The sequence below is a fragment of the Delphinus delphis genome, chromosome 2 (genome assembly GCF_949987515.2).
Source record: "Delphinus delphis chromosome 2, mDelDel1.2, whole genome shotgun sequence".
In the NCBI taxonomy this organism is placed as follows: Eukaryota; Metazoa; Chordata; class Mammalia; order Artiodactyla; family Delphinidae; genus Delphinus; species Delphinus delphis.
The window spans coordinates 69832797-69842135 of NC_082684.1; the positions used below are offsets into that span (position 1 = coordinate 69832797).

The window sequence follows — 9339 nt, forward strand, 5'->3', positions numbered from 1 at the left end:
TGTGGATATTTTCATCAGCATTTATTAAACTATCTGATTAATTTTGAAAGTCTCCACTTAATTTTGCCAGAATGCACAGAACCTAGAGGAAAAAGTCTTTAATTTTTACAAATAATCACTTCTTAGAATATATATTGCTCTATTTCATTTTAAAATGCTGTTTGTTTATACCACTAAATGATTAACTATCAGCAACCCCTTTTTGGAGATTAAAAATGTCAAAAATGAGGAAATTATTTTACCAAGATGTGTGTATATTAACCACATTGTAGTCAATTTATAAGCATAAATCATTTATTCATTTCTTCACAAGGAGTTTTTGAGCACCCATTTGATTCCATGCATAGTACAACTTTTGAGGTGGAGGCAGAATACAAATATGAATAGGAAGCAAAGAACACAGTGGCAGAAGTGATGGTCTGTTGATTCCAGCTCATAGTGACTCACAATGTCCACTGTGAGCATCTCTTCTGAAGGCTATGTGCAGTGACATCCTCTTGGTATCGTGAAATTGGCAGCAGTGGAAGTATGATCATGGTGAAAGTGAGCAAATGTTGAAGAAGAGGATTTTTTCCTTCTTTCTCTCTCTATCTCTCTTTTTTAAAATTCTTCTCAGATGTGGCAGGAGTCAGTTGTTAAATGTTTTCTAGGATACCATTAGGTAAAGGGTATAGTTTCTGTGATCAGATATACCTGATCAGCCCTGTTTCATCCTATGTAAACTTAGACAATTTACTTAACCTTTCTTAGACTTTTTCCTTATCTGTAAAGTGCAATTCATATCATCATTAACATCACGTGTTTGTTATGAGGATTAAATGAGGAAATAACTGTAAAATGCTTAGCGTGGTTTGGTTCATAGAATAATTTTTTTTCATCACAGACCACAGACCTGTCAGAACAATCAAATTCATGTTATATAATACAACAGATGTTATAATAAGGTAGACTGAATCAATAAGTATTATTGAAGTATCTTCAATATCTTCAGTTATGTAGAAAGTTAAGGTAGTGTGGAGAAGGGGGTGTTCAATTCTGTCAAGGAAGCTGAGAAGGACACATGGAAGAGGCAAAGTATGGATGGGACTGTGATAGATGTACCAGAATTTGCTAAGCAAAGAAAGAAAGTGAGTGATGTGAGGAGAAGCCTGGGCAATGGGAACAGTGTGTAAGTGGCACAGATGTAGTATAAAGATATTTGGTAAAATTGATAGTACCTTCAGAGGTGCATGTGTGTGCTTTGATTCCAAGTGAACTCTGGGCAACCTGAATATCTTTTGAGAAAGGCTGTTGACAGTAAATGTTATCTCCAATATAATTTTGCCTGGAATATGATGTCTTTCAGTTTTCCCTCTGCTCCATAATTCTTAGATTTAAGAGACGGAGAGTTTTCCCACTGGACACTGACCACCAGGATCATATGTACAATTATAAATGGAAGTGCTAAAAAAATTAGGTCTTCAAAATGATTTATAAACATGAACTAATCCACTATATTAAGTGTCAGGCTAAGTAGTTAAGCAATCCTATTTACTTTTATAATTGGGAACTTTGAAAAAAGAATAACATATAGTCCTTTAAATTGAAAAAGTCAATACATTTCAAATTTGTATTTAGCAAACACAACATATTCCTAAATTGAGTATTTCATTAAATGAAGCTGAGGAAATAATATTGTTTAAATATTATATTTATTTCATTTTAATCTATATTGTTTATTTCAATTTTAAAAGTTTTGAAGTTACAATGTTATTTCATTCTGGTCATAATAAAACCATAACACATAATGCTGCCATTAGAATCCCTTCATACTTTCTACAGGGTTATTTCTATCTTCAGTACCATCAATAAAAATTTAATAATCAAAGGAAAATTTTTTCCTCTTAAGAGAATAGAAAATAAATTAAAAGTAATGAACAATCAACCACATGTTTTTATTGATTGAAGTCTTGCTAAGGTATCTTTGGGACAATTTTCTTCCTTCGGACTATTCTTTCTCAAGAAAATTCATTCTTTATTACTAAAATATTTGAAGTACTGAAAGTATTAGAATAGTGCTTAAAGTACAGTAATATATTTAAAGTACAATAATGTATTTAGGCCATAGATATAAAACCATTTGATTATAATATAGCCTTTTGCATTTATTATGGGTACAATGGGTTAAATGTATGTGGGTGATGGGTTTCAAGCTACATTTTAAGAAAAACTTGATGGTTTATTTTCACTGTGGAGCTGCAGTCCCTGAATATGTGGTCATGGTTGGTGTGCTAAACCCTTGCTTACTCTGAACATGATTAAGCTACTCTGTCTCTTCTATCCTGGCTACTCTCAATAAAAATAAGGTCTGTATCCAGCTGGTCCATTGAGAAGGACAGTTCAGTGATCTCTCCAGGGCACAAGACCTATAGGGCATGTCTCAAACCCATAACATACATACATTGATTCTCAGTAAAAAGTGCTACCTCTTTTCTGGTTGGCTTTCACCTCTTCATCCCCCTTTTTTACTGCAGCAAACTCGACTTGGAGGGTGAGAAATTGAAACCCTTAACTCTTTTCACCACTTGGCGGGGGCGGGTGAGAACCTCTTTTTTTTTTTTTTTTCCTGCAGGGCGTTTTTGTTTTTTTTTTTTTTTTTATATATAGGCTTATATCTCTCAATGAAGCAACACTTACCTAAGGGAAAAGAATCTGATCCAGCTCAAGTTCTGGAATCAGAATTAGTCTTTTATCAGATCAAGAGATTTGGATAACATATGATCCATCAATTTAGACTCTATAAGCAAATATATTTGCATTGATGCAAACAAAGGAACCAGTAAGGGAATTAGAGATTTCTAGAAAAGAATCACATTGATTTCACATACCAGAATCCACTTTGTGAAAACTTTTCAAAGTAAAATCAAGGATATGCCAAAACTGAGCTGACAATAAAAGTAATTTCTCAAAATCAAACACTTTGAGAGTTACAAAGAAAGTACTTCTAGTTCTGACCCTTAGGACCTGTCATTACTATGAGAGGCTGTAAAAAAGGTTTGGGAGAAAGATATTAAAGAAGTAGAGGTTGATAAGATAGAAGTCTCTACAGCTGTTATAAAAGTAAATCTTCCTAAACTAGAGCCAACTGTAAAAGAGAAAGATTTACTATTGGCTGTCTCTGTCCCTGCTGCTGTAATGGGGACCATTAGCTATATGTTGTGAAAGCAGCCACTCAGGAAGATGGGAGACATTACTTTTTAGATTGATTTTGGAATTCTCAGGGCTATTGTTCTACATTCTTGAGAAAACTTTCATGGAAAGAGCTGCCTAAGTTTTAGACTTAGCTTTTGTGACTTCATTACTGAGGCTGTATAGTGTGGTGGTTGGCTTTGATTTTAGATATATATAGGTTTGAAAAGCAGTTCTACTAATTATTGTGTGTTCTTGGAGAGGTTGCATTACATTAAAAATTTCAATTTCATAACTAAGAAAATGATAATGATGATGATAATAAATACTTATATCACTGAGGATTAGGATATGTTAATATAACTTCCTAAAATAATTAGTAAAGCACTTGGCATATATTTCACAGTAAATGGTAGCTTAAAATACAGAGTCAGATCATGGACTCTCAGTGCCGGCGCAACTAATTGGCTATTCTATTATTTTCATATTGTAAAGAAATATACCTCGTTTTGCATTCATTTGAAAAATTGTTAGTCTGAGAGTTAACAAACATACTAAAGGAAAAAAACCAAAAGGTTCTTTAGTTCTTCATGCATTTAAAAGTCCTCCGGAAACACTCAATGCAGTGAGCCTTCAACAGATATTATTCATTGATTAAGCGCAAAGAAACAGAAACTTAAATAGAAACAGTAACTTAGTTTTGATTAGGGGAAAAGAGATTTAAAGAGGGCAAGAGCAAGGTGGAAACAAAGGACAAAAAAAAAATCCCCCCAAAGTTTATTTGTACAACTAGACTAAAGATTGCAGCAGTATGAGTCTCTGAGTGAAAGAAGCAGGAAGTAAAGTACAGTTGACCCTCGAACAACATAGTTTTAAACTACGTTGTTCCACTTGTATGCCAGATTTTTTCAATACATACAAACTACAACACTAACTGATCCAGGGTTGGTTGAATCTGTGGATGGGGACCTGAGGATACAGAGGGCCAACTGTGGATGGGTGCCCCTAACGCCTTCAGTTGTTCAAGGGTCAACTATACTGGATTCATCCATGCTCTTTACATGTGTTACCTCACTTAATTCACACAATATTTCTATGAAGGAAAGATTACTTTCTAATTTTACTAATAGAAAACAAAGACCCAGGGAGGTTTGTGTACTAAAGTCCTATAGGAATAGAGACAAGATGGACTTAACCGATTTTCTGACATCCTTCTTTGGCTTTTATGGTAATAGTTTCGGTCACGGCCACATAGGGTTCCCAGTTTTAGTTGAAATTGAAGTAATGGAGGAAGCTTGTACAGAAATGATCACTTTCTCTTTCTGGAAGAGCCCAAGAGAATCTAGTGAGCCTTTTCTCTCTAGCACTCAGGCATGACTTCAAGGAGCTGGCCCCCCAATTAGACTGCAAGAAGATACAGTATCATTTCTCAAACTCTTTCAGACCCTTAAAAGTGTCAAGCAGTGTGTGTGTGTGTGTGTGTGTGTGTGTGTGTAAGAGGGAGAGAGAATAAGAGATGAGGGGAGCATTCCCTTTTATTTATGTCACCTTTGTTCTAATTATTACCTGTATACTCTAGAGAGCAATAAGCTATATGTTCTTCATCTTGATTTTCTTACTTTGATGCTTTTCTAACAATTATTTTCTCTTATAGAACTGCTTGGGTAGATTTGTGCTATAGTGGGTTGTTAGATTATAGTAGTGCTAGGTGTCTAGGGTAAAGGAAATGGATCCTATGCAAAGGAAGACCTTTCAATCAGAGTGCTAAACACTTTTAGTGTTAGTGAGGCAAAAATATGATTATCAATTTATCATGTTATAATGATTCATCTCACAACAATTAATATCGCAGAGCAAACAAATATTAAGGCTGCCTCTTTGGCAGAAGATAATGTGCTTCTCATCACTGTATATACTAGAAAAATAGCATCTTAAATGATCAGTTCTGAGCTTTACAAAATAATATTAAAAAGTATCTTAAATACAAGACATTCATTATTCTTGTTCAATGGGGAATTTTCCTCATAGTAACCACTGTAATGGACACTTTTTATAGCTTTCTTCCATCCCTCAATTTTCTTCCTGTGTTTAGAAAATTCCCCCACTATTACAGTTCCAGCTTCTCTCTATGAAAGCTAGAAAAAAATTTGTCAGCCTCCCCTATAGCTAGAACATGGTCATGTGACCTAGGTTTGTCCAATCAGAAGTACCTGTTTCAGAAGCTGGTGACCCAAAGAGGCAGGTTCTGCACAGAGTCCATTCTGGGAAAACTGGCAGATGACATGTGCAGTTTCCATGGTCCACAGTGTCGGACATTCCAGGAAAGTGTCAGTGCCTGTAATCAGAGTTTGGCAGTGAGTAACAGAAACTATACCTAATGGTGGAAATTGTTACCTCTCATTGATATTTTATAATTCATTGAATTTTTATTAAACTTAGAGACTTTAATAAAAGTACAAATGTATACCTCGTGTATAGGTTATAAATTACAATGACCATGTGACCACCCAGAAGCCCCCATTCTCCGGCTATGCCAAATAACAGCTCTTTGAGCCCAGGACCTTTCAGTCTTCCATAGAATTCTAAGTAAACAGATTATTTTCCCAGCCAGCAATCATTTTTTTTTGAGATTTTTGTCTTTTAGTTTTATTAATAGACTTTATTTTAAAGAGTTCTTTTTCACAGAAAAATTGAGCATATAGTAGAGCACTCCCATGTTATAACTTCCACCCAATACACAGTTTCTCCAATTATTAAATATTTTACATTAGTATGGTACATTTGTTAAAATTCTAAACCAGTGCTGATATTAACTAAAGTCCATGCTTTATTCAGCTTTCTTTCATTTTTACCTAATGCTTCTCTAGGATATCGCATTACATTTGATTGTCATGGCTCTTTCGGCTCTTCTTGGCCATAAGTTTCTCAGACCTTTCTGGTTTTTTGTTTCTGATGACCTTGATAATTTATTATTTTATTATTTTTTAATACATCTTTATTGGAGTATAATAGCTTCACAATACTGTGTTAGTTTCTGTTGTACATCAAAGTGAATCAGCCATATGCATACATATATTCCCATATCCTCTCCCTCTTGAGCCTCCCTCCCACCCTCCCTATCCCACCCCTGTAGGTCGTCGCAAAGCACTGAGCTGATCGCCCTGTGCTGTGCTGCTGCTTCCCACTAGTACTAGTCAGATATATTGTAGGATGTTGTTCTATTGGAGTTTTTCTGATGTTTCTCTCATTACTAGACTGGGGTTATGGGCTTTTAGAAGGAAGATCACAGAAATAAAGTGCCATTTTCGTCACATCGTATCAAGAGTGCCTACTATCAACATGATCTATGACTGTTGATGTTGACCTTGATCACTTGGCTGAAGAGAGTTTGTTAGGTTTCTCCAGTATAAAGTCACTCCTATACTGTACTCTTCGGAATTTTCTTTGAGAGTCACTATGCACAGCACACTTTTAGAGTGGGAACTCATACTTCCCTTCCAGTAGGGTGGAGTATCTGCATAATTTATTTGGAATTCCTTTGCCTGGGAGATTTGTCTGTATTCCCCCATTTATTAATTCATCCTATCAGTTATTTATATTAGTATAGGTTAATGGATATCTGTCTTATACTTTAGATTTTAACCCAATACTACTTTCATTATTTTGCTCAAATTGTTCCACTTTAGGCCATTGGAAGTTCTTTCAATTAGTTCCTGTGCCCCTTTGACATACTCCCATCAGTGTGTGTTTGCATTTATTAAAGCACTTCCTTAACTTCTGGCATTGAAAGATGCTCCAGGCTCATCTTATGCATTCCCTGCAAAGCCTTAAAATCAGCCATTTCTCCAAAAACCCTGAATTCTTTTATGGAGAATGGTATTGGAAACCAAGATCTGTGTGCTAGGTGTGCTTTTTGCTAGTAGGGTGTTGTTTCTTTCAGGCCCTTTTGGGTAACAGAGCAGAGAAATATATGTGTGTATATTGACCCATGTATATACAAAAGTCTATAGGTATTTCTGTATGTAACCATCTGCATTTATATTAAGGTAAACATAAGATCTACTGCTATCTCCAGTTCTAATCCAAACATAAGATCTACTGCTATCTCCAGTTCTAATCCAAACATAAGATCTACTGCTATCTCCAGTTCTAATCCAAACATAAGATCTACTGCTATCTCCAGTTCTAATCCATTACCACATGGATCATTCTAGTCCTCACCCCTTGCTCATCTATAAATTTCTACTCCACTGTGAGATGCATAGATCCCACCATCTGCCATACGTTTACATACTTAACTGTTCAGTTCTAGTATACATGTATAGCAGTATAAGAATTATTAACTTATACCCATGTAGGAAACAATTTTATTGATTAAAGTATAGGACTTATGTGCAGTTCCTTTTGCCTTTAGTCTTATAGACTCCATTTGTATCTCAAGTTGATTAGGTCAGCCCCTTTCCCGCCACACTCTTCAGTACGGTTGTTTTATACATTTGTTATAGTTAGATTCACTTATCACAGTGCACATTCTTTCTTGGGATCCCGTGACCGTCTAAATGATATATTTTTCAATTTGTGTACATCAAGGTTCACACATTGTGTTGTAAAATTTTATAGTTTTTGATAAATGCATAATGTCATATACCTAGCATTACAGTATCATACACAATATTTTCATTGCTGTAAAAAATGCCTTGTACCTCACCTGTTCATCCCTCCCCCAACCCCAAAATTCCTGGTACCCCTTATCTTTTCTCTATATCTGTAGTTTTGCCAAAATCCCATGTAATTGGAATCATAAAGTATGTAGCTTTTTCACACTGGCTTCTTTCACTTAGCAGTGTAAACAGTATGCATTTTTCTCCATGTCTTTTTGTGGGTTGATAGTTCATTCTTTATATCACTGAATAATTCACTTACATAGATATACACAATTTGTGGATACATTGACCTATTCAAGGACATCTTGGTTGTTTCCAGTTTTTGGCAATTATGAATAAAGCTGCTGTAAACATTCTTGTTCAAGTGTTTTGTTGTTGTTGTTGACATAAATTTGCAGCTCAATTAGGTAATTACCTAGGAGTGTGACTGATGAATTATATGGTAAGACTATATTTAGCTTTGTGAGTAACTGCCAAATGGTTCTCCAGAGTGGACTATTCTGCATTTCCTCCAGTAATGAATAAGTTTCTGTTTCTCTGCATCCTCTCCAGCATTTGGCATTGCCAGATTTTTAAATTTCAGCCATTTTAATAGGTGTTCAGTGGTATCTCATTGTTTTAATTTGTGATTACCAAATGACAAAAAGTGTTGAGCATCTTTTCATATGCTTATTTAACAGCTGTGTATATTCTTTGCTGAGGTGTCTGCTCAGATTTTTTGTCCATTTTCTAATTGGGATGTCCATTTTCTTGTTATTTTAGAAGGTCTTTGCATATTTTGGTTGCTAGTCTTTTATCAAATGTGTTTTGCCACATTTTCTCTTGGTTTGTGCCTTGTCTTTTCATTCCCTCAACAATGTCTTTCTTAGAACAGTTTTCAATTTTAGAACGTCAACGTACCAATTTTTTTCATGAAATGTGCTTTTGGTTTTATATTTTAAAAGTCATTGCCAAACAAAGTCAGTAGATTTTCTCACGTGTTATCTACTAGAAGTTTATGCTTTTGCATTTTACATTTTTGCTTATGCTCCCTTTAAGTTAGTATTTTTTGAAAAGTTTAAGGTCTGTGTATTAATATGTGTATGTGTGTGTGTGTGTGCGTGCATATTTAGATTCCAGATATAAGAGAAATCCTATGGTATTTATCTTTCTCTGTCTGACTTACTTGACTTAGCATAATGCTTTTGAGGTTCAGCCATGTCGTCACAAATGGCAAGGTTTCATTCTTTTTTATGGATGAATAATATTTTGTTGTGAATATATACCATAATTTCTTTATCTATTTATCTATCAGTGGACAGTTATGTTGTTTCCATATCTTGGCTATTGTAAATAATGCTGCAATGGACATGGGGGTACATATATCTTTTTGAGTTAGTGTTTTTGTACTTTTGGGTAAATACCCAGAAGTGGAATTCCTGTTTCATATGGTAGTTCTACTTTTAATTTTTATTAATTAATTTATTTTTAATGTTTTTATTGAAGTATAGTTGATTTACAATGTTGT

General features: G+C 34.7%; 1 pseudogene; it reads right to left on the reverse strand.

Moving 5' to 3' along the window:
- The window catches only part of LOC132418039 (adiponectin receptor protein 1-like), an 84687-nt pseudogene extending 75656 nt beyond the window's left edge, over nt 1-9031 (reverse strand).
- Nucleotides 9032-9339: the final 308 nt, after the last annotated feature.